Consider the following 27049-nt stretch of genomic DNA (forward strand, 5'->3'; position numbering starts at 1 on the left):
AACGATCTCCTGCAATAAAAATAAAATAATAAACCAACCTCATCCTTACCTTTCCATGGTTCCCAGGACGCCTTCAGCTCTGCTACATTGACATGACAGGCTGGAGCGCAGCAGAATGCTGCCTTCCAGCTTGCCATGCCGCAGACACTGAGAAGCTCCTCAGTGAAGCTCCTCAGTGTCTGGCTGTGACGGCATCCAGATGAGCCAAGTTCATGTCCAATGAACTCAGCTCACCTCATGCATGTCACTGACAGCGTGAGAGAATTCTCCCTCTTTTCCCTAGCCTCTCCCCTCTGTCAATCCCTGCACTGACTCCCCGTTGCCCAGACACTCAAGTTGAAAACCCTAACTTTGGCATACAAAGCCATCCAAAACCTGTCTCCTCCATACATCTGTGACCTAGTCTCCCAGTAGTTACCTGCATGCAACCTCCAATCCTCACAAGATCTCCTTCTCTACTCCACTCTTATCTCCTTTTCCCACAATCGCATAGAAGATTTGTCCCGTGCATCTCCCCTACTCTGGAACTCTCTCTCTACCCAACATAACAGACTCTCGCCTACCGTGGAAACCTTCAAAAGGAACCTGAAGTCCTACCTCCTCTGACAAGCGTACAACCTGCAGGAACCCTTACTCCACTTTACCGCTGCACAAACAGCTCTACCTTTACCTACTGTATCCTCACCCATCTCTTGTAGATTTTTTGTGAGCCCTCGCGGGCAGGCACCTCCCTCCTCCTGTACCAGTCGGTTGGTCTTTCTTGTTCATGATTATTGTACTTGTTGTTTGCTATGTATACCCCTTTTCACATGTAAAGCACCATGGAATAAATGGTGCTATAATAATAAATAATAATAATAATAATTATACAATTTGTACTGTGGGTCAATTAATGCCACTTTTCCTGGTGTCTGACCCTAATTTGAGCTGTTTTGGCAGCTTTTTGGCCCCTTTAAAGGTGCTGTGTATGTATTTGGTTTTGTCTCCCATTGAATGCAATGAGATTCGGACATGTTCGAACTGTTCAGTGAACATTGAAAAATTCGTAGAACGGAACCAAATCGAACCTTGGAAGCTTCGCTCATCTCTAGTGAAGAGGTTAAGGCGCTCCCCTTGGGACACTTGTAATTATGGTGTTAATGGGATTAACACTTATTTTCTTGGCCTTGAAGATACTAAGAATATACATAAGGTATATTTAAACAGCTTTCTAGATCTCCTATCTAGTGCTTTCAACTTTGCTTAATGAGTAATCGCTGTTTTAATTTATATTTCAGAAATCAATAGTACATATGAAAATAAGAAACTTTGTAATATACACGTGCTTCTCACTAAATTAGAATATCATCAAAAAGTTAATTTATTTCAGTTCAAAACAAAAAGTGAAACTCATATATTATATAGAGTCATTACAAACAGAGTGATCTATTTTAAGTGTTTATTTCTGTTAATGTTGATGATTATGGCCTACAGCCAATGAAAACACAAACGTCATTATCTCAGTAAATTTGAATAATTAACAAAAACAGCTGCAAAGGCTTCCTAACCATTTAAAAAGGTCCCTTAGTCTGTTTCAGTAGGCTCTGTCAGAAGACTGCTGACTTGACAGATGTCCAGAAGGCAGTCATTGACACACTCCACAAGGAGGGTAAGCCACAAAAGGTCATTGCTAAAGAAGCTGGCTGTCCTCTGAGTGCTGTATCCAAGCATATTAATGGAAAGTTGAGTGGAAGGAAAAAGTGTGATAGAAAAAGGTGCATAAGCAACCGGGATAACCGCAGCCTTGAAAGGATTGTTAAGAAAAGGCCATTCAAAAATTTGAGAGCGATTCACAAGGAGTGGACTGCTGCTGGAGTCATTGCTTCAAGAGCCACCACACACAGATGTATTCAGGACATTGGCTACAAGTGTCGAATTCCTTGTGTCAAGCTACTCATGACCAATAGACACCGCCAGAAGCGTCTTACCTGTGCCAAGGAGAAAAAGACCTGGACTGTTGCTCAGTGGTCCAAGGTGTTGTTTTCAGATGAAAGTCAATTTTGCATTTCATTTCGAAATCAAGGTCCTAGAGTCTAGAGGAAGAGTGGAAAGGCGCACAATCCAAGCTGCTTGAGGTCTAGTGTGAAGTTTCCACAATCATTGATGGTTTGGGGAGCCATGTCATCTGCTGGTGTAGGTCCACTGTGTTTTATCAAGACCAAAGTCAGTGCAGCTGTCTACCAGGAAATTTTACAGCACTTCATGCTTCCCTCTGCCAACAAGGTTTTTGGAGATGGAAATTTAATTCTCCAGCAGGACTTGGCACCTGTCCGCACTGCCAAAAGTACCAATACCTGGTTTAAAAACAACAGTATCACTGTGCTTGATTGACCAGCAAACTCGCCTGACATTAACCCCATAGAGAATCTATGGGGTATTGTCAAGAGGAAGATGAGACACCAGACCCAACAATGCAGACGAGCTGAAGGCTGCTATCAAAGCAACCTGGGCTTCCATAACACCTCAGCAGTGCCACAGGCTGATCGCCTCCACGCCACACCGCGTTGATGCAGTAATTTATGCAAAAGGAGCCCTGACCAAGTATTGAGTGCATTTACTGAGCATACATTTCAGTAGGCCAACATTTCGTATTTTAAAAACATTTTTCAAACTGTTGTTATAAAGTATTCTAATTTACTGAGATAATGACTTTTGTGTTTTTATTGGCTGTAAGCCATAATCATCAACATTAACAGAAATAAACACTTGAAATAGATCACTTTGTTTGTAATGACTATTTAATATATGAGTTTCACATTTTTCATTGAAAAACTGAAATAAATTAACTTTTTGATGATATTCTAATTTAATGAGAAGCACTTGTATCTTTTCAGAGAAATCTGCTTCTTTCTCTTTCTCGGCTGATCATTCATTTTCAGAATTCTCAATAACAGGTAAAATTTGTATTCATTGAAGACAAATTCTCCCATTACTTAGGTAGGAGATGGCAGCTGTTACTGATAAGATTATATAAAGCTGGGAGGAGGGAGAGGAGCAGGGAGGAGATCTGTCTCTAGCTCCTTCCTCCTCTGTCTACATAGAGTATCATCAGTAGTAACTGCCATCTCCTATCTCAGAATTGTAATAATCTGTCTTCACTGAATAAAGTTTGTCCCTGTTAATTGAGAAGTTTTAAAATTAGTGATCAGTCAAGGAGGAGAAAGAAGCAGATTTCTCTGATTAGCTATATTACAAAGTTGCTTATTTTCATGTGTGCTATTGATTTATGAAATAGAAATTGAAATGACTGTTACTCTTTAATGGAAGCAGAACGTAATCAGCCCAAACAGAACGTAATTAAAAAGTGGATAAAAGGAAAGAATCAAGAATTAGTAGTCAGAACAGAATTTTGGTACTTGCATGCAATATCTACATTGTGTTTATCATGTGAGCATGTGCCTGACCGAGGAAAGAAGAAGCACTGTTTCAATGACCCACATGGAAAAAACAGATGTCAACACTAAGAAGTCAGGCTCCCCAGAAAGATCACAGAGTGCACATGAGGTTGAGCATATATGAACCTGTGGCTGAGCAGCAAGATAACTGCTTGAGCACAGATAACAGGCATAGAAATGCAAAATACTAAGTTGGGCATAAATAACAAGTATCACAGTGGGGAAGGAGTAGATACTGACGTATGCTACAATGTGTTCATGAGAGGTACCACTTTGTGCAATTAAAAAAATACTTATATAAATCTACCACGTTGAATATTGTCAATATGACAATACCAGTGAAAATGAAAAAATGTGAATCATATTTGATATTACATTTGTTAATAGAAATGTGGAAAGAACCTCTAATATGATTGGTGCTATAAATTTAGGATTAGTACTTGTAAAAACAAAATACAGTTACATTATAGTAATAAAAAAATATAAAAGGCTACTTTAAATTTTATTTGAACATGTTACTTTAACTACTCCATATAGATTAGATGACAGTTGTCGGAATTCACCGGTTTTGGTGGGACCAAATGACCATCTGATGTGTATGGGGGTCCTTCTGACTCTCTCCCGACAAATTTGGAATTTCTACGTCGATCCTTTAGTTTAAAGTCAAGATAAGCTGCTTCTCATCTCTCCTGTTAAGAACACATAGGCCTTGATTTATTTTGAGTCTTGCATTTTGTACAACTGTATTGAACAATGCGCTGGAGAAAGGTACACGAAATTCAATTAGCAAGCATGTGCCTCTTAATGGAGTTGACCCATCTTTCAGCTGTAGTGTGTCCACGTGTTGTGGCTATTTCTGACCTAATTTAACGTACTTTTGTGTATCTTATGTATGTGTTTTGTGTATGTATGCATGTATGTGCAGTGGGGAAAATAAGTATTTGATACACTGCTGATTGTGCAAGTTTTTCCACCTACAAAGAATGAAGAGGTCTGTAATTTTTATCGTAGGTACACTTCAACTGTGAGAAACAAAATCTTAAAAAAAAAAATCCAGAAAATCACATTGTATAATTTTTCCATAAATAATTTGCATTTTATTGCATGAAATAAGTATTTGATACAATAGAAAAGCAGAACTTAATATTTGGTACAGGAATCTTTGTTTGTAATTATAGAGGGCAGACGTTTCCTGTCGTTCTTGTCGAAGTTTGCACACACTGCAGCAGGGATTTTGATGCACTTCTTCATACAGATTTTCTACAGATCTTTCAGGTTTCAGTGCTGTCGCTGGGGAACATTGAGTTTCAACTCCCTCCAAAGATTTTCTATTGGCTTCAGGTCTGGAGACTGGCTAGGCCACTCAAGGACCTTGAAATGCTTCTTACGGAGCCACTCCTTACTTGCCCTGGCTGTGTGTTTTGGGTTATTTTAATACTGGAAGACTGAGCCACGATGCATCTTCAATGCTCTCACTGAGGGAGGCAGGTTGTTGGCCAAAATCTCACGATACCTGACCCCATCCATCCTCACTTTAATATTGTGCAGTCGTCCTGTCCCCTTTGCAGAAAAGCACCCCCAAATTATAATGTTTCCCCCACCATGCTTCACAGTTGGGACAGTGTTTTGGGGGTTGTACTCATCCTTTATCTTCTTCCAAACACGGCAAGTGGAGTTGATACCAAAAAATATCTATTTTTGTCTCATCTGATCACATGACCTTCTCCCATGCCTCCTCTGGATCATCTAGATGGTCATTGGTGATCTTCAAACGGACCTGGACATGTGCTGGCGTAAGCAAGTGGATCTTGCATGCTTTGCAGGATTTTAATACATTACGCGTAGTGTGTTATTAATGGTAATGTTTGAGATTGTGGTCCCAGCTCTCTTCAGGTCATTTACCAGGTCCTTCCGTGTATTTCTGGGCTGATTCCTGACCTTTTTCAGCATCATCCTTACCCCACGAGGCAAGATCTCGCATGGAACCCCAGATCGAGGAAGAATGACAGTCATCTTGTGTTTCTACCATTTTCTAATAATTGTGCCAACAGTTGTTGCCTTCTCACCAAGTTGCTTGCCTATTGTCATTTATCCCTTCCCAGCCTTTGGAAGGTCTACAATTTTGTCCCTGGTATCTTCAGACAGCTCTTTAATCTTGCCAATGGTGGAGAGGTTAGAGTGTCATTGATTGAGTGTGTGGACTGGTGTCTTTTATACAGGTAACAAGTTCAAACAGTTGCAATTAATACAGGTAATGAGTGCAGAGTAGGAGGGCTTCTTAAAGAAAAACTAACAGGTCTGTGAGAGCCAGAATATTTGCTGGTTGGTAGGTCATCAAACACTTATTTTATGAAATAAAATGCAATTTATTTAAAAATTATACAATGTGATTTTCTGTTTTTTATTTTAAGATTCTGTCTCTCACAGTTGAAGTGTACCTACGATAAAAATTACAGACCTCTCCATTCTTTGTAGGTGGGAAAACTTGCAAAATTGGCAGTGTATCAAATACTTATTTTCCCCACTGTATGTATATTTTATCTATGTGTGTATTTTATATATGAGCACTTTTCATCATATATTCATCCACCCTACCTCCCCATGAAGCTCTGCCTGTTTTTCAAAACGTTGACAAAGCTAGCTGGGACTGGGAGTAAAACTGACAAAAGTTGTATAACTACAAGTTGTGCAAAATGTTGCAGCTTTTCAAACAGTTGTGCACCAGGATTCTGGCAGAAACTGCTTGAAGAATTAGGCTCACAAACTTTTGGCCGAGCAAAAGCACTTGTTATACGCACACCGCTAGATTCAGATAGGGCGAGACGGGTTTCATGAATTTTTTTGAATCCTGGGGGAACCGTTACTCAGGGCGACCATAGGCTGCCGCTTCTCTCAGGCACTTGATAGATTCAATTGCTGAACAGACACATCTGACAAGAGTCTTTTTCAACAGTTTAACAGTGGAATTTAATCTGAAGCATGGCCAGTGCAATTCAGGAATATTACAGCAACAATCTTCATTATAATACAGTCTGAGTTTCTTGAGCAACCAGCTCCAGTAACAATACAGTAGATTCTTCACAAGGTACAGTATTACAGTCTCTTCAGTAGCATAATTCAGTATAGATTAGATCTCTTAGCAGAACACTTCTATGCATTCACAACCACAGGCTTTTCCTTCACAAGGACACAATAGTACACAGCATTCTTTATCCTGCATGGAGATGGAGGGGGGAGGGTTTGATGAGGGAGATGATCCCTGTGACACAACTCCTTCCAGTCCTTATCTTCCTGCTGATAATACTCTGCACTCTTAGTTCAGGGAGTTTATCTGACCTGTGTTTAGTTTCTCTACTGATCTGAATCCTGTTCAGTTGCCTTCTGTCAGATACAGATAACACACTAACTTTCTCTTCGGCTTCAGCCAGACTACAATAACAAGTTCCCACAATCCCCCTGGGGCTCTGCTAAAACACTCCCTGTCTCCTGTGACTGTGTTAACACCTCTAGTTTCCGGATGCTTCTAAAACACAACACTTCCTGTCTCCTGTGCTTGTGTTATTTGTAATAGTTGCTGGATGCTTTTGAAGCAACAGCACTACTTCTGCATGTCACACTCTTCCCTCCTTTTTGAATGTCCTCGACATTCATCTTAATTGGTCAATCTGACCAATTCTGAGACAGTGGTAAAAGTTGAGCAACTTTATATAAAAATTGGCATAACATTTCTAAACATTTCTAACAACCTATTCTACGACCTTTTTCTTGTAGTACTCTTGTAAGAAATAAACAATTAACACAATCAGCGTCTCTTCAGCTGAAGCTTTTCATACATCTTCAACCAGCTCTCTCTCTCACTAAGCCTTAACTGTTCTTTGTTTCTACAAAGTCTTTTAAGGAAAATCAAAGCATGAAAACAAGTCTTTCCACCAGGCAACATCTTCTATACTGCCTCTCAGTGGTGAATACCACTCCAGTGGGCTTACCTGGTCCGTAGGCAGAGATACCAGTTTCCAGTCGACAGTCCTTGGCACTTGACTCGGTTCACCAAGTGTCTTATACGTCAGCATCATGGGCCTCCTCACTTCTCGAGTCGACATCCTCCTGATAGGTTGTTCCTCAGATACCACGGGTTCTTCGGTCACAGGAGTTTCTTCCGCCGCACTTATTTCCCTTGCTTCCTCAGATGCTCCTAGAACTGCCTCTGTAAGTTTATTCACTTCTCCGGATTCACCTGGTTCCACACGATCTGGTAATTTCACTTCTCCTGAGTGTCGATCAGTCTCTCCAGTGACCGATGTTCGATCATCAGATTTGAATTGGACTTCATCTGTACTCCTTGGTGCAAACTCTGGAGCCTCGGGACTTAGTTCACTCTCCTGAGGATGGTACATCCTTGCCGGTCCGAGAAATACAACGGTGTGCTCTTCTTCATCGGAACTTTCAAGGTCATTATCCACCACCAGAGCTTCAGTCTGTGGTGGTCTCTTGGTCGATCTCGGTCGATGTCGATCTGCTTCTGTTGTGGTGGGAGATAATCACAGGGTAGTAATAAATTCCGATGAACTATTCTGGTTTTCTTGTCCTCTTTTTCCTATCGGATTTCATACACTGGACTGTCATCGGCTCTCCTCTTTACGACCACATACACCTTGTCTTCCTAGTACAAACAAAGTTTTCTTGGACCACCTTTCTCACATACGTTCTTGACTAGCACCTGGCTTCCCGGTGCCAATTCTGCTCCATAACATTTTCGATCATAGTACTCCTTACTCTTGCTCTGTCCTTGCATAACCACTTTGGACGCTATGTTGTATGCCTCTGCCATCCGTTCCTTTCATTTCCGAACATACTCCGGGCATGTCTGTAAGTCTCTGACACCGGAGTATCGAACATGATGTCGATTGGCAGTCTTGGCAATCATCCAGGAAGAAGGGTGAGTAACCCGTTGCACCGCTCTTTGTACAGTTATAGCTATGTACCACTTTTGACAGAGAACTCTTCCAGTTTTTCTTCTCGTCAGCTGTTAAAGTGCGCAACATCGACAATAATGTCTGGTTAAAACGTTCCACTTGTCCATTACCCTCTAGGTGATAGGGTGTTGTGTGGGATCTCTGAACTCTACAGTACTTTGGCTTAGCTTGGCAATGAGCTGGTTCTCAAATTTTCATCCTTGGTCGTGGTGTAACCTGGTAGGGAACCCAAACCTCAAAGCAAAATCATTGAAGATCTTCTCTGCCGCTGTTTGACCAGCTTTATTGGTGGTGGCATATGCTTGAGCAAATCGAGTAAAATGGTCCATCACCACCAATAAGTATATGTAACCACTCTTGCACGTCTCGAGATGTAGAAAGTCTATTGAGACCATCTCAAACACATACGTAGTTTGGATGTTGCCCATAGGTGCCCGGGTTGATGTGTTGGGATTAGTGATGAGCGAGCATGCTCGCTACTGCTCAGTGCTCACCCGAGCATCTCACTGCTCGAGATGCTCGGCGCTCACCGAGTATTTCTGGGTTGCTCGGGCGGGAACTCGGGTCCCCTCCCTGCATGTTTGGTACTCTTTAGAAAGCCAATGAACATACAGGGATTGCCTGCCATGCACTGTAATGCTGTAGCCATGTTGGTTTTGGGCATTACAGTGATTGGCTGGCCGCACAGCGTTATCAGGTCTATATCAGACCTGGCGCCGCCATGCTGCTGCGTCAGGGAGAGATTTGCTTGTGTATTAGGTAGTGTAGGGAGAAAAACTGTACATTACACATATCAATCTTAACAAACAGTCCTTCTGAGGATAATCCATCTGCAGAAATATCAGGCAGGCAGGGAGTATAGGCAGGCAGTGTATATAGCAGACTGCAGTGCATATAGCACAAGAGGCTCCATTCCAATTCTACCTTCTGTTGCTGTTAAATATTTCTATACAAAGGCCCAGGTCTCAGGGGCCAGGAATACTTTTCTTTGGATCTTAATCCTCATTATTTGCTTAAAAAGCAATCCAGAGAGCACTGTTTTTCTGCGCCATTTGCTTGTTGGCACTGCAGAATACAGCCAGGTCCTTTAAATATTACAGCGCTAGAAATCCAGCTATTTAAAGCTCTGTTTTCTCCGTCACACGGATCACATATACGTTGTCTGAAAATACTGCCATTTCTGGCCTCCATTAAAAATTTCCTTTAGTGTGTCAGTGAAGCAATTCATAGCAGTTTGCTGTTCAAACTACTTACCTACAGGCCAGGTATTTAAAACTCTGTTTTCTCCGTCACATGGATCACATATACATTGTCAGAAAATACTGCCATTTCTGGCCTCCATGAAAAATTTTTTTCAGTGTGTCAGTGAAGCAATTCACAGCAGTTTTCTGGTCAAACTACTTACCTACAGGCCAGGTATTTAAAACTCTGTTTTCTCCATCACACGGATCACATATAAGTTCACTCCAAACTCAGTCATTTGTAGTGAGCGTGGAAGATACTCTCCTCCATTTAAAATGGGCAAGGCATGTGCCAAGGGACAGGGAACTGGACGTGATGATAATGGTGCATGCAGAGGCCGAGGACAAGGCTGTGGGCAAGCCGAAATTGTGCCACAACAAACACCCACATCTTCTCGCCTGACCTTCCTGTCCCAATTTCTAGGGGACCCCAGCACACCACTATTGAACCCAGAGCAGTGTCAAAAGGTTGTTGGTTGGATAGCGGACAATGCTTCCAGTCACTTAGCCACCTCCACCACCACCCTGTCTTCCACACGGTAGCCGTGAGTCTGGACCGCATATTCCTCACCCTGATCCTCTTTCCTCCCACCATGCCGAGTACCCAGAGACAACTGATCCCACACTTGGACACTCTGAAGAGCTGTTCACTTTTCCATTTATAGATTCGGGCCTCTCGCCTGGTCCACTTGAAGCGGGGTAAGAGGAGATCGCGTGTAGCGATGCCCAAATATTTGTGCAGCCACGGTCACACGAAGGCGACGGTGGGAAAGTGTCACAAGAGGTGGACGATGATGAGACACAATTGCCAGAAAGTCAGGAGGAGGACCAGGGTGCGGAAGTGGAAGACGAGGTGGTGGATGATATAGTAACTGACCCAACCTGGCAGGAGGACATGCAGAGCGACGACAGCAGCACACAGGGGGAGGGAGGCAGAGCACCCCAACAGGCAGGAAGAAGCAGTGTGGTGGCCACAGACAGAAGGCAGGCAACCGTTCCCCGTAACACCAACACGAAGGAAGCTGCCAGTACAACTGTTAGGTCTTCCCGAGTCTGGTTGTTTTTTAAAGACTCTGCCGATAACCCCAAAAAGGCCATTTGCACCACCTGCCAGGCCAGCATCAGTAGGGATGGAAAAATGACCAGCCTGACCATGACCAGTATGATCAGGCACATGGCAGCAAAGCACCCGACTTTGTGGGCCGAACCCCAGGGTGCAGGAACAGTGTTGTAGTATCGGCGTCTCTGCCCCCTGACAGGCAGAGACGCCGTCCCCCTTACCGCCGTGCTCCCGGCCTGACGTCTTCCAGCTCTCCTGCTGCTGCTTCCGGCGCATGCAGCTTCCCGGGCACTGTGCTTAGGGCGCGCGCGCGCTCCCTCCCTCTTAAAGGGGCCGCGCGCGCCGTCCTAAAGAGTCCCCGGCCGATGGCCGGAAGACATCCCATATAAAAAGCACCTCCTCCAAAATGGAGGTGCCCATGTAAGGTTGTAGCTTTGTGTCCTAAACTCTGCTTCAGCCCTCAGGTCCAGTCCGCCAGTCTGACTACCAGTCCAGTTCGTCAGCCTGACTACCAGTCCAGTTCGCCAGCCTGACTACCATTCCAGTCCACCAGCCTGACTACCAGTCCAGTCCACCAGCCTGACTACCAGTCAAGTCCTCCAGCCTGACTACCTGTCTCCGCCAGCCTTGTGTACTCTCCAGCCCGACGTCTGCCTACGATCCAAACCCGCCAGTCTGTCTATGGGCCTGGCTTGCCTGCCTACCCAGAGAACGTACCAGTTACCTGCCGTGCCTATCTGCCAGCCTCCCTGGAGGCTCCTACCAGTCACCTGCCGTCCCTATCAGTCAGCCTACCTGGAGGCTCCTACCAGTTACCTGCCGTGCCTACCTGGAGGCTCCTACCAGTAACCTGCCGTGCCTACCTGGAGGCTCCTTCCAGTTACCTGCCGTGCCTACCCAGAGGCTCCTGCCAGTTACCTGTGGGAGTCACCTGCTCTCATACAAGGACAGGCCCAGAGTAGCACCTGGTCCCTCTGCTTGGTCCGTCCCTGGTTCACGGAGTCGATCGAGCCGCCGTGCGACCTTGGTCAGTCCGAGTTGATACCTAGTTACGCCCCTCTGGTCCCTCCTTGCTACGCAGCACAGAGGTTCCACCACCAGGATCCGTAACAAGTGTCTGCGGGTGGCACCATTGCTTCTTCTGCTGTTGTGCATGCAAGCCAATCCCCTGTCCATGGTGCATGTGAAGATTCCTCCTCCAGCCCTGCACCTGTCATTGCACACTCTCAAGTAGCAGCATCAGGAAGCAAGTCCATGTCCTTGTCCCAGCACAACGTTCAATTGTCCATACCTCAGTCCTTGGAACGCAAGCACAAATATGCAGCCAACGCCCCACAGGCCACACTACTAAACTCTCACATTTCACGACTGCTTGCGCTCGAAATGTTGCCTTTTAGGCTCGTGGAGACGGAAGCATTCTGCAACCTGATTGTGGCAGCCGTTCCTCGGTACTCGGTCCCTAGCCGCCACTATTTCTCCCGGTGTGCTGTCCCCGAATTACACAAGCACGTGTCCCAAAACATTAGCCGTGCTCTCAACAATGCAGTTACCGGTATAGTCCACCTAACCAAGGATACAAGGACAAGTGCTTGTGGGCAGGGACTGTACATCTCGCTGACGACACACTGGGTTTACATAGTGGAAGCCGGGACCCGGTCGGACCTTGGGACGGAACACGTCCTCCTGACGCCAAGGATTGCTGGCCCTAGGTCAATCAGGGTTGCCCCCACGGTCTACAGCTCCTGCACCTCATCCTCCTCAGCCTCCCCCTCCTCTTCAGCCTCCATCTCTGAAATGACCACATCAGTCACAAGCTGGAAGCACTGCAGCACTGCATCGGCCAAGCGGCAACAAGCTGTGCTGAAGCTAATATGCTTAGGTGAAAAACCGCACAATGCTGAAGAGTTGTGGACAGCTCTGAAAGAGCAGGGAGATCTGTGGCTCACACCACTGAACCTACAGCCAGGAATGGTCATGTGTGACAATGGCCGCAACCTGGTGGCGGCTCTGAGGCGAGGAGAGCTCACACATGTACCATGCCTGGCCCATGTGCTTAACCTCGTGGTTCAGCGGTTTCTCAAATCCTACCCGGAGCTTCCAGATCTGCTTGTTAAAGTACGCCGCCTGTGTGCCCATTTTAGAAAGTCAGCAACAGCTTCCGCCGCCCTTGCCGTGTTGCAGCTTCCGGCTCACAGACTGGTGTGTGATGTCCCCACGCGTTGGAACTCTACACTGCAGATGTTGGGAAGGATTTGTGAGCAGAAGAGGGCAGTTGTTGAGTACCAGCATCAACAAGGCCGCTGGTATTCAGTTCAGACTCCACACATAAGACCTCAGGAGTGGACATGGATGTCAGACATATGTACCATCCTCCAAAACTTTGAGGACTCCACCAAGATGGTGAGCGGCGATGATGCCATAATTAGCGTCACCATCCTGCTTCTCTGTCTTCTGAAACGCTCTCTGCTCACAATCAAAGAGGATGCATTGCAGGTGGAGCACGATGAGATGGAGCATGGAACCATACAGGGTGATTACACACAGCTAAGCCTCATCTCATCTCAACATGGATTGGGTGACAATGAGGAAGAGGAGGAGGAGTAAGGACAGGAGCTAGTTTCATGCACTATAGACGGTACTACCTGCACAGCTATCATACCGTCTGTTCAGCGTGGATGTCCAGAGGACAGAGAGGAGGAGGAGGAGGAGGACGAGAGCATGGTCAGTCATCCTCTTGGTGAAGACACAGAAGTCTTGCCTGTTGTAACATACCTGGCGGCGTCCTTGCATGGTGGTCCATCTCCCACTGTGCAAGAGCGCGCACTTGATCTCCAGTCCAGAATGTCTCTCTGGCTTCCCTCCTTGCTGTCTGTTTGTCTGTTTTGGCTGCATAGGGCGACGCCCGCTGAACTTCCTGTTTCTTGTACCTTCTGCGGACACGCCCCTGTTGCACCTTCAGCCTATTGCTGTCCATCTTTGGGTATTTATACCACCTTCTTCCTCAAGATGGCGCCTGAGCATTGTGTCCTGTCAGTCGGCTTTTTGTCTCTGACATGCCAGGTCCTATCCTGTTTTCCTGCCTGTTTTCCAGTTCTGTGTCTGAACTGTGGTCTGTTTTTGTGAACACGCTTCTTGCCTGTTCTTTCGCCTTCTAGGGGCCGTATTCCTAGATCTGCCTGTCTGTGCCTTGCGGTATCTGTTCCCGTCTGAACAGAGTCCTGTTTGTGTCCCTGCCTTGCGGTATCTGTTCCTGTCTGAACTGAGTCCTGTCTATGTCTCCTGCCTTGCGGTATCAGTTCCCGTGTCTGAACTGAGTCCTGTCTGTGTACTCTTGCCTGCTGCCTTTCCTGGAGGCTGTATTTCCAGGCCTGTCTGAACACGCTCCTAGCCTGTTCCTCCCGCCTTCTAGGGGCCGATTACCTAGATCCGTTCCTGTATCTTGTCTGTCCTGTCTGAACACGCTCCTTGCCTGTTCGTCCCGCCTCTCTGGGGGCCGTATTCCCAGACCCGCTCCTGTATCCCGCTGCAGTGTCGGTCTCTTCCGTACACTCAGTTCCAGTCTGAACTCTCTCCTATCCTTTACCTGTTTTGCCTCTATGTCCGTTCCTTTCCTTTTTCTGCAGAGTCTGAACTCGTACCTAACTCCTGCTTGTTGTCTCTGTACTCCCGTTTGTGAGTTTGTGGTCCCCTCGCTACTTCACTGCAAGTACCCTGTGGGTATCTGGCTCTTCCTTTCCCTTCCTGTCTGTTCCGTGTGAACAGAGCCCTGTCCGTCCTGCTCTGACTCCTTGCTCACTGCTCCGGCAGCCTTGCTCCGCTCTTACCCTTTTGCTCACTGCTCCGGCAGTCCTGTCCTGCCCTGCTTCTGCCCGCTGCTCCGGCAGTCCTGTCCTGCCCTGCTTCTGCCCGCTGCTCCGGCAGTCCTGTCCTGCCCTGCTTCTGCCCGCTGCTCCGGCAGTCCTGTCCTGCCCTGCTTCTGCCCGCTGCTCCGGCAGTCCTGTCCTGCCCTGCTTCTGCCCGCTGCTCCGGCAGTCCTGTCCTGCCCTGCTTCTGCCCGCTGCTCCGGCAGTCCTGTCCTGCCCTGCTTGTGCTCGCTGCTCCTGCAGCCCCGTCCTGCTCTGTTCTTGCCCACCGCTTTGGGCGTTCCCTCTCTGCTGTGGTTGTCTACCGCATCTGCGGTTCTGTGACCCAGTCTGTACTGGGTCTTAACCTTTCTGTGCTCCAGCCCGTCCTTTCGGCCAGTACCTCCCTGCCTGCATACTCGCCTGTATCCACCCCTCTGCATACCTGCCGTGTTTGCTTACATCCACCAGTCTGTGCCAGCCTAACCTGCCTGTTCCAGTAATTCCAGTGTGGGTCAACCCCCGTGTGCGGAGTTTGACCTGGAGTAGCACCTGGTCCCTCTGCCCGGTTTCTCCCTGGTGCACTGGCGTCGTATGCCGTCGTGCCACCTTGGTCGGATCGGCCAGATACTTAGTCACGCCCCTCCAGGCACTCTCCGGTCCATGGTCCAGTGGAACCACAACACCCGCACACGCCAGTCAGTCCGGGCGTGTGCATAACAGCATGCTCAGGCCATGGTTCCCGTTGAGCCCCACGGCCTTCGCTCTCTGAGAAGTTTTCCAGCGAATACATGCATTAAAAATAAATAAATTTTTTTTTTTTTTCTCAGCTGAGTTCCAGGCGAATTACGCACCCGTCCAGATGGATCTATCTGCTCTCGTTCCTGCGGATCCGCCACGTTATTATGGGGATCCAAGACAAAGTCGTGCATTTGTGGAGCAATGCATGCTACACTTCAAGTTCTACCCTCTATGTTTTCCCACCGATCGGGTTAAGGTGGCATTCATTATGTCTTACCTGGCGGGTGATGCCTTGGAATGGATCAACCCCTTATATGAAACACAGGATCCGATCCTCCTGGACCTAATGGCCTTCCTGGTGGCCTTTCTAATGGTCTTCGATGATCCTAACCCGGAGGCTCCTGCTGAAGTTTCACCTCCCAATATCCCGGAGCAGCCCCGATGGGTAATGTGTGTGGGTAGCGCAATAGTCCTCCAGCCCAATGAGACTACTGCCCACCCAGAATCCTCACAGGGTGACTACGCTTTCCGGAATACTTCTCCCAACCTCAAGAGGCAGTCCAGACATGCTAGACGTAGAGGCAAGCCGTCACGCCAGGGTCTGTCCTCCCTGAGACCTCCTGACCCCAACCTTGAAGTCCCTACTGAAGCTTCATCTCCCTGTATCCCGGAGAAGCCCCAACGGGTAATGTGCGTGGGTAGTGCTCCGGTTCTCCTGCCCGAAGAGACTTCTGCCCATCCAGACTCCACACAGGAGAACTTCCTGCACCCGGCATCAGATGCTTCACCCACTTTAACCGGTGTGCATGTCCAAGGATGCTCCAAAGCTGTGGTTACCTCTGAGTCTGTGCACCTCTACTACCTGGCGGAGGACCCCCTGTTGCTTCCTGAATCCTCCGGGATACCACTCGATGACAAATGGAGAGAGACTTCTCTACACTCGGTACTCGATACTTTGTCCGCTTCGTCCTGTGAGCCTGACAATCGGTACCCCAAAGTGGTAGTTACCCCCGAGTCTCTACACCCCTCCGACCAGGCGGAGGACCTCCAGTTGTCTCCAGAACCCTTCGGGGTGCTACCTGGTAGCGAAAGGACAGAGACTCTCCTATACTCTGTACCTGATACCTCGCTCGCTTCGTCCAGTGAGTCCAACCTAGTGTACTCCGAAGCAGAGGTTACTCCCGAGTCTCTACACCCCTCCGACCAGGCGGAGGACCTCCAGTTGTCTCCAGAACCCTTCGGGGTGCTACCTGGTAGCGAAAGGACAGAGACTCTCCTTTACTCTGTACCTGATGCCTCGCTCGCTTCGTCCAGTGAGTCCAACCTAGTGTACTCCGAAGCAGAGGTTACTCCCGAGTCTCTACACCCCTCCGACCAGGCGGAGGACCTCCAGTTGTCTCCAGAACCCTTCGGGGTGCCACCTGGTGGTGAATGGACAGAGACTTTCCTATATCCTGGATCTGATACCTCGCTTGCTTCGTCCAGCGAGTCCGACCTTGTGTACTCTGAAGCAGAGGTTACCCTTGAGTCTCTACACCCCTCTGACCAGGCGGAGGACCTCCAGTTGTCTCCAGAACCCTTCGGGGTGCCACCTGGTGGTGAATGGACAGAGACTTTCCTATACTCGGTACCCGATACCTCGCCTGCTTCCTCCAGTGAGTCCGACCTAGTGTACTCTGAAGCAGATGTTTTCTCTGAGCCTCTGCACTCTTCTGACCCGGCGGAGGACCTCCAGTTGTTTCCTGAATTCTCCGGGGTACCACCAGATAACAAAGAGACAGTGACTTTTCCTCATTATGTACCTGATAACCCGTCTATTTCTTCCTGTGAGTTTGACAAGATGTACCTCGAAGCAGAGATTACCCCCAAGTCTCTGTCCCCCTCCAACCCGGTGAAGGACTTCCAGTTGTCTCCTGTACCCTCTGGGGTGCCACCTGAAAATATGTGGAGAGAGACTTCCTTGTGTGCTGTTCCTGGTACTCCACCCATTTCGTCTGTTGCTGAGGATGGCTGGATAGGAGGTAGCATCCTAGCTAACCAGATGAGATCAATTTTTCCTGTGGACAGTGGAAGTGATCTCCTTGAAGTGAACGACTGGTCCTCGAATTCCCTGCGGAAGATTCTGGCAGGCCTGAAGAAGAGGGGGCGTAAGGGGGGGGGTACTGTAACATACCTGGCGGCGTCCTTGCATGGTGGTTCATCTCCCACTGTGCAAGAGCGCGCACTTGATCTCCAGTCCAGAATGTCTCTCTGGCTTCCCTCCTTGCTGTCTGTTTGTCTGTTTTGGCTGCATAGGGCGACGCCCGCTGGACTTCCTGTTTCTTGTACCTTCTGCGGACACGCCCCTGTTGCACCTTCAGCCTATTGCTGTCCATCTTTGGGTATTTATACCACCTTCTTCCTCAAGATGGCGCCTGAGCATTGTGTCCTGTCAGTCGGCTTTTTGTCTCTGACATGCCAGGTCCTATCCTGTTTTCCTGCCTGTTTTCCAGTTCTGTGTCTGAACTGTGGTCTGTTCTTGTGAACACGCTTCTTGCCTGTTCTTTCGCCTTCTAGGGGCCGTATTCCTAGATCTGCCTGTCTGTGCCTTGCGGTATCTGTTCCCGTCTGAACAGAGTCCTGTTTGTGTCCCTGCCTTGCGGTATCTGTTCCTGTCTGAACTGAGTCCTGTCTATGTCTCCTGCCTTGCGGTATCAGTTCCCGTGTCTGAACTGAGTCCTGTCTGTGTACTCTTGCCTGCTGCCTTTCCTGGAGGCTGTATTTCCAGGCCTGTCTGAACACGCTCCTAGCCTGTTCCTCCCGCCTTCTAGGGGCCGATTACCTAGATCGGTTCCTGTATCTTGTCTGTCCTGTCTGAACACGCTCCTTGCCTGTTCGTCCCGCCTCTCTGGGGGCCGTATTCCCAGACCCGCTCCTGTATCCCGCTGCAGTGTCGGTCTCTTCCGTACACTCAGTTCCAGTCTGAACTCTCTCCTATCCTTTACCTGTTTTGCCTCTATGTCCGTTCCTTTCCTTTTTCTGCAGAGTCTGAACTCGTACCTAACTCCTGCTTGTTGTCTCTGTACTCCCGTTTGTGAGTTTGTGGTCCCCTCGCTACTTCACTGCAAGTACCCTGTGGGTATCTGGCTCTGCCTTTCCCTTCCTGTCTGTTCCGTGTGAACAGAGCCCTGTCCGTCCTGCTCTGATTCCTTGCTCACTGCTCCGGCAGCCTTGCTCCGCTCTTACCCTTTTGCTCACTGCTCCGGCAGTCCTGTCCTGCCCTGCTTCTGCCCGCTGCTCCGGCAGTCCTGTCCTGCCCTGCTTCTGCCCGCTGCTCCGGCAGTCCTGTCCTGCCCTGCTTCTGCCCGCTGCTCCGGCAGTCCTGTCCTGCCCTGCTTCTGCCCGCTGCTCCGGCAGTCCTGTCCTGCCCTGCTTCTGCCCGCTGCTCCGGCAGTCCTGTCCTGCCCTGCTTCTGCCCGCTGCTCCGGCAGTCCTGTCCTGCCCTGCTTGTGCTCGCTGCTCCTGCAGCCCCGTCCTGCTCTGTTCTTGCCCACCGCTTTGGGCGTTCCCTCTCTGCTGTGGTTGTCTACCGCATCTGCGGTTCTGTGACCCAGTCTGTACTGGGTCTTAGCCTTTCTGTGCTCCAGCCCGTCCTTTCGGCCAGTACCTCCCTGCCTGCATACTCGCCTGTATCCACCCCTCTGCATACCTGCCGTGTTTGCTTACATCCACCAGTCTGTGCCAGCCTAACCTGCCTGTTCCAGTAATTCCAGTGTGGGTCAACCCCCGTGTCCGGAGTTTGACCTGGTGTAGCACCTGGTCCCTCTGCCCGGTTTCTCCCTGGTGCACTGGCGTCGTACGCCGTCGTGCCACCTTGGTCGGATCGGCCAGATACTTAGTCACGCCCCTCCAGGCACTCTCCGGTCCATGGTCCAGTGGAACCACAACACCCGCACACGCCAGTCAGTCCGGGCGTGTGCATAACACCTGTTAGTAGTCTGGCACGCATGGCTGAGTTTATGTTACGCTTCCCATGACCCTCACGTTCTCAAAATTGTGGATGACAGTCATTACTGGTTGGTGACACTTCTAGACCCACGCTACAAGGAGAACTTTATATCTCTTATTCGTGAGGCAGACAGATCTACAAAAATGGGGCAGTACCAGAAGGCCATTGTTGTGGAACTATTAAAAAAATTCCCATCTGAAACGCTGGCGGCAGAGGGCACACTTCGTTGGACAACCAAGGAGGACGGGAGAGAGAGACACAACTTCAATCCAGCAGAGGCAGGGGAACACTGTCAAAGTTCTGGGAGAGCTTTCTCAGACTCTCCTATCACACAGGCACTGAGGCGCGGGGTACTCTCACAAGGAGTGCAAAGTTTGGGAAGATGCTGAGGGAGTACCTTGCTGACCGTACCAACGTCCTCCGTGATTGCGCTGTGCCTTATAATTATTGGGTATTCAAGCTGGATACGTGGAATGAACTGGCTCTCTATGCCTTGGAGGTCCTGGCCTACCCTGCCGCCAGCGTTTTATCAGAGCGGGTTTTTAGTGACGCTGGTGGAATTATAACTGATAAGCGCATCCGCCTGTCAACTAAAAATGCTGACAGGCTGACTCTTATAAAAATGAACAAGGACTGGATTGGGCCAGACTTCTCAACACCTCCGAATGATAGCAACGTAACATAAACTCAAATCCTAGTGTCTTTTCCTGGGAGGTGTATTCCCATGCACCTTTTCACACCCACACATGTGTATACGCTTCTTGATTTTGGCTATTTGCTCTTGTCCTCCTCCTTCTCCTCATCCTCCACCACCATATCACCAGGGTGACCGTGGTCCGGGATGCAACACCCACATAATTTTTTTAAAGTATGTGTATGATGCCCGTAAAAAAAATTTTTTATACAGTATGTTCATGTATACCCCCCAGGGGTAAATGTTTGTCAGCCCATACACTTAGTCCATTGGCATTACAAGTATAGGAGGCCCCCTCCTTTCTAATGGGAACATTTTTTTATGAGGCCCTCCTCCACGTCTCTTCCAAGGGGCATTGAAGTGCCTCCAAATTTTTGGCATCCCTTGCATTCACTGCATAGGCCAACACTGTGGGAGACTCTCTCCTTTCTAATGGGAATTTGTCGCTACTGTGGTCCTGCTCTATGTGTCTTTAAATTCTTAGTGGGGTTTTTCCTAAAATTGGTCAGCCGTTGGACTGCATACCCTATAACTGTATAGCAGACTCTCTCCTTTCTAATGGGAACATGTTGTACATTGTTACTGTGGCCCTGCTCTATGTGTCTTTAAATTCTTAGTGGGGTTTTTCCCAAATTTTGGCAGCCCTTGCAGTCACAACATGGGCATTTCCACTATAGGAGACCCGCTCCTTTATAATGGGAACAATTTTTTTACTGAGACCCTCCTCTATGTCTCTTCAAAGGAGTATTGGGTTGCATCCAAATTTTTGGCAGCCCTTGCAGTCACTGGATACGCAATAACAGTATAGGAGACCCACTTGTTAATAATGGGAACAACAAAGCATAGCCGGCTGATGGCTCTCTAACAATAGCTTGGGCCTTTTAAGAATAGTAAGGGCCGTCTAATGTCCCTATAAAAATAGGCTTTATGACTTTCAGAGTCCCTCCATCATAAATAAAACAGGATGTGTCTGATGATGTGTCACACACCAAATTGCCAGATAAGGTTGTAAAATGTTAAAATGACATTTCCCGGTGAATGCATTTGTCTTAAAAAATAATGTAAAAAAAAACCAAAACAATAGGATCTTTCTTTAGTATAAAAAACGGCGTCACCAATTTAACTTCAATGTAATCACATTGTTCAGCTCATGCACCTCCTCCTCCATCTCCGAAATGACCACATCAGTCACAAGCTGACAGCACTGCAGCACTGCCTTGGCTAAGTGGCAACAGGCTGTGCTGAAGATAACATGCTTAATGCTTAGGTGACAAACCACCCAGCGCTGTAGAGTTGTTGAAAGCTGTAACACAGCAGCCTGATCTGTGGCTCTCACCGCTGAACATACAGCCAGGCATGGTCGTGTGTGACAATGGGAGGAACCTGGTGATGGAGAAATGACAGCAGGGGTAGATACAGTTTCCCTCGATGCCAGTCCTTTCACCGAGCTAAAGAATATGGCTGTGGTGAAATACAACTCCCACTGAGAAGCTGTTTCAGATTGAAAAACATTGTGCCCACCAGAGGATTTGATTCTGAGGGCTAACCTTTCTCCCCCGCTCCAGAGCCCCATAGCAGCTGCAAAGTTAGCGCTATCATGAACTCTCCTGAGGTAGAAGCCAGGGCACACCAGAGGATTCTCTGGTGGGAGAGTCCAACCCTGCCGAGAAGTAGTCCTGGCTAAGAAAAGTGTGTGGGAAGGTTCCCGGACACTCTATGGATGCTTTTTTCCTGAGGAGGAAACACACGCAAACACGGGGAGAATATACAAAGTCCTTGCAGATGTCGTCCTTGCTGAGATTTGAACCCAGGATCCCAGCACTGCAAGGCTTCAGTGCTAATCACTGATAAAATGTGCTTCCATTCACCCTCTAATATCTAACAGGCTGAAGAAACTTGCATCTACTGGCACTGTATCTTCAGCTCCTTTGTGAGAAAATGTATTTAGGCAGCCACTCAGTCTACCAAATAAAATTCTTGAGAAGGAAATTGGGGATGGCTTCGCTACTGGTACTGGGGGCAGTGCTAATACCATGGCGTCGTACCATAGTTTACTGGAAATATTCCAGGCTGGTAGGAGGCAAGCAAATTCCCACAGAAAAGTACAAACAGTAATGTTCTGGGACCCGCTCTTATAGAAGACGGAGACAACACCGGGAGAAATAGTGACGGCTGGGGACCGAGTTTGGACACGAGGCATGAGGCATGTGGCTGTGAAAAGCTTCCGCCTCCATGAGCCTAAAAGGCCACATTTCAAGTACAAGTAACTTTATAGGACTTCCTGGGAGATACGACACGCAGGGTAGATACGGTTTCCCTCTATGCCAGTCCTTTCACCAAGCTAAATACAACTCTCAGCAAAAAAGTTGTGGACTGGCTCCGTACTGTCCCTGGCCACATGCACCTGTTCACGTGTTTGTGGTTAGGCGGTCCTTCCCAGTAAGTGCACTGGGGAGGGCACGGGTAATGTTTTGGGACCCGTGCTTTTTTAATGTAGATCGGCCATTCTTATGCATGTTATTTCTCAAACCGCATTACAGATCAGGCCATTGTCCAACTCTGTATTCAAGAAATTAAATGCGCAAAGAAAGATGTGTGTGTGTCAAAGCCGAGTATGGGACACCCGGCCGCCGCCGGCATGAGGTTATGAAAAGCTTCCGCCTTCAAGAGCCTAAAAGGCCACATTTCAAGTGTCACATGTCAAAAATTTGGCAGTATAGTATTGCAGCCTGAGGGTGGGAGGGTGGCTGCCTGCATACTTGCGCTTGCATTCCAAGGAATGGGATAGGGACAACTGAATGCTGCAGTGGGACAAGGACATGGACGGTGATTGTTGCAAGTCTGCAATGACAGGTGCATGGCGGGAGGCATCTTCGCATGCGCCAAAGATCACTTATGATGGGCACACTTTTAGGCAGTGACCTGGGAGTCAGAGATGCTTCCAGAGGTCTTCCCCATGCTGTTCCCATGTCTTTTCAGCACTGTATGCATGTGTCTGATCATGTGTCACACACCACATGGCCAGATAAGGTTGTAAAATGTTAAAATGACAAAAACGCTACGTGTGAACATAGCCCAAGGTGTGGAGGCGTATTTTTGTCTTTTGTTATTTATTTTGCTATATATACATTGTACATGTCATGGAAAGGATGTTCCTTAACATATTTCCCAGGAAAATCCATTTTGGTTTCGTTTTGGTATGTTTTATTGTGAGTCCGTAAAAGTGGCGTAATACTCTGACAACGTTGTTGACAGAAGTGACCTGGGAGTCAGAAATGCTTCCAGGGATCTTCCCCATGCTGTTCCCATGTCATCTGAGCACTGTTCCCATCAATTTTGGCAATTTTTAGGCCCTCTGCAGACCGCCGGGGGGAGCCGCCTGAAAAATGCTTGAATTTCCCATAGACTTACATTGGGCTCGTTGCTCGGGTCGAGCACCCGAGTACTCCAATTTTCTCGACCTGAGCAACGAATACCCGAGAATTTTAGTGCTCGCTCATCACTAGTTGGGATGTTTATCTTTCAGACACCCATACTCCCTGGTCATGTACCTCTCAATATCTCTCTGCATGTACGGCCAGAAGAAACGTTCATGGATCAAGTTGGTTGTCCTTTCCACTACCAGGTGTCCCATGTTTTCATGGAGTTCTTTGAAGACCAACCTACGGAATACTCTGGGTAGTACCAACTGCCGGTTTTGTCCTCCTTTATGATACAGGATACTGTCTTCACTCTGTCCATTCTTTAACTAAAACAGATACTGTTGGTGAATCATTATCGCTCTCCTGTTTACTTGGAAACCGATTTTGGCCCACATAAAGTAGTATTCTACCAATTATCTGATCTTCCCATTGTGCTCTACAGATTTTTCCTTTTGGTAGTTGTTGAATGGACAGGGGATGGTCTTGTTCTCCCACTTTTATCGTGATTTCCACCATCAACGAACACCACAATGGTGTGTCTTACTCTTGATAAGCTTGGGTAGTGCTTTCATTTGCTTCCAGACTGACTTCCTCCAAGCACTCTTGCACGAACTCCTTAGGCTCTAGTGGCATTATCGATAATCCGTCAGCATCCGCATTGCATTTTCCTGGCCTGTACTTGATGCTGAAATTGAAGTCAGCTAGTTCATCGACCCATCTCTGACCCGTTGCATTCAGTTTGGCTGTAGTGAGGACATAGGTCAAAGGGTTGTTGTCAGTGTATGCCTCAAACTCTTTGCTGTAGTTGAGATAATCTCTAAATCGTTCACAGATAGCCCATTTCAATGCCAGGAACTCCAATTTTCCGGAATGTACATGGTATTTCTTCTCGGCGTCTATCAACATTCTAGAACCTTAATCTATGACTCAATTTTCCATCTTGATGCTGATACAGGGCAGCTCCCAATCCATCTTGAGAAGCGCCACAATGAAGACCAAATGGTAAGTGAAATCAGGATATCCCAAGATGGGTGGTTTTACCAGGCAGTCTACTAGTTCTTCCAATACCTCCTGGTGGTCTGCTGTCAAGTAAATGGGCTGTTGAGACAAAACGGCATTGTTTCTTTTAAGCCCGATCCTACCCGCTTTCTTCTTTTTCTCCGTGGGTGTTGTTGACTCTGTCGTCCCCCCCAAGAGGAGGTTTAGCGTGGCGGCAACCCTGGGGAGCTTCCAAACGTAAATATGATAGTAGGAGAGGAATCCTAAGATCTGCCTCAACTCCCTGACAGTAGAGGGCCCCTTGTCTTTTAAGGCCAGTACCGGAGCGATTTCTTCTGGGTCCATAGTATATCCTTCTCCGGACACAATTTTCCCAATAAATCGGACTTGACTTTTGAACAGTTCACACTTCTTTGGGGTCAACTTAACTCTGTGTTGTTGATACTGCTGTAATACGGTCCTCATGTGTTCAACATGCTCCCGGCAGGTTTTGCTGTGTACCACATTGCCATCCAAGTACGGCTGGCAAATATCATCCCTCAATTCTTCCAAACAGGTCTCCATGCTCCTCTGAAATTCTGCTGGAGCTGAACTGAGCCCAAACGGTATGCGGATACACTCATATAACCCCCACGTTGTGATGAATGCTGTCAAGAGCCTACTGGACTCTTCAACAAACCCTTGATGGTATGCTTTACCCTGATCAAGGATAGAGAACCAGATACTTCCTGATAGGCTATCCAGCATATCTTGAATCTTTGGTATCGGGTGCTGATCAGATACTGACTTTCGGTTTAGTTCCCAGTAATCACAGCAGAGTCTCAATGTACCGTCCTTCTTCCTAACACAAACAATAGGAGAGGAATAAGATGACTTTGACTTTTGGATCCAACCTCTGTTGATTAGATCTTGTAAATACTCTTTCACTTCACGGTGTAATGATTTCAGCAAAGACATGTAACTTCTGGTTACTGGGGTCGCGTCTTTCAAATTGATTTTCAATTGCAACGACGGGATACAGCCTATATCAGAGTCATCTTTAGAGAATGCATGACACTCTTCTCTCAGCATCTGTTTTACTATCACTATATCTTCAGCACACAAGTGTTCCAGTGATACTGGGGGATTCCAGGATCCTGAGGTGGATCGTGCAATTTCCTCCCCTGGGCAACTCCTGTTCCTTGGTGGGGAGACTGAATTCACAGTAGACCCCTGGGCGGGTCTCACACTGGCTGGATATACCGTTTTAACGGTTTCAATGTGACCTAACACAGTCTTTGGATTCAGTTTAATTTCGCGTTTCGTAGTATTCATCACGGTACTGTCACTCGAGCAAACCCACCAGTAGGAATCGTAAGCACAGTCTCACCTTGAACTAGGCCTTCCGGAAGTTCTGAGGAGTCTTTTGGCACGAACAGTCTTTTCTGGACTTTTCTTCCCAGGTCTACCCGGTTTCCACACCTAACCCCCCATTATTTGGTTTGCAGGGATGATGGTTGAGCGTCAGCCTACATTGACTTCTTTTAGGTCCATTGTATTCTCTGCTTTCTTTACTCTATGAATCACATTTTCCGCCACGGCCTTGGGTATGGCAAGGGATGTGGCAATTGCATCCACCACCAGCATTCCTATTTCGTGATGACCTCACTGATTACATTAGAACCCAGAATAGGATCCTCTGCCACGTTCACTGGTCTTGAGAAAATGTACCAAAAGCTCAATGGTGTTGCTGTTCTTCGTGGCCCTCAGTTGGAAAGTCACTTCCACCCAACCTATGAAAGGGATTTCAGTCTGGTTGACAGCTTTGCCGTGGAGTTCCACTGGTCCTAAGAGTTCTTTTAGCGACCGAAGGCAGGTATGTGACAGATAGCGCCTTCTCCATTCTTAATTTAAAAGGCTCGCTTGGGCTCCTGTGTCCCACAGTGCTTTTACCAGGAGTCAATCTAGCTGGCACTGTATAATGCACCTTTCACCGATTAGGCTGATAAGGCTATCTTTACTGACCGAGGAATCCTCCGCCCAGGAGTAAATCATTTGACCTCCGCACTGGGCATTAAGTAACTGATGCCCCTGTCTCTCTTGCAGCTGTTGTAGACTGGAACACACTTGGGGATAGTACTGATGCAGCCATTTTACCTCATGTGCCGTTCTGGGGTTTGGTGAGATTTGGATTTGCTTCTGGGGCTTCCTCCTTGTCGCGGTTACCAGTCGCCCCGCACTGGCAACCTCCTGTCTTTTACCCAAATGACCTTGACCATTGGCATTCCTTGGCATAATGTCCTTCTTCACCACATCTCAGACAGTGGACACATACCGTTCTCTGATTTGATGAACGACACACTTCACAAGCTGGGTATCTTCTGTTTTGGATCCCACTTCTGGGTCTGAGAGATACAGGTTCTGGTCTGAAACGAATCAACTTTTTCACCTCAATCAACTCGGCTCGCAGTTCTCCTATTAGTTCCTCCCAGTCAGCGCTGGCAGTCCACTCTTTTTTGTAGGTGATTTAAGGGAACCTTAATCAGAGGTGGCACTGGAGGGTCTCCATGATGATCTTCGGGCTGGCCACCGGGGGTCTCCAACTTCAGCTGACTCATTTTGGTGATTTTAGGAGCAGAGCCTTTCTTTAACTTCAGTTCGCTCTCTGACTCCAAA

Source organism: Phyllobates terribilis, unplaced genomic scaffold, assembly GCF_046119375.1.
Source record: "Phyllobates terribilis strain yellow unplaced genomic scaffold, ASM4611937v1 Scaffold_11__3_contigs__length_659146591, whole genome shotgun sequence".
In the NCBI taxonomy this organism is placed as follows: domain Eukaryota; kingdom Metazoa; phylum Chordata; class Amphibia; order Anura; family Dendrobatidae; genus Phyllobates; species Phyllobates terribilis.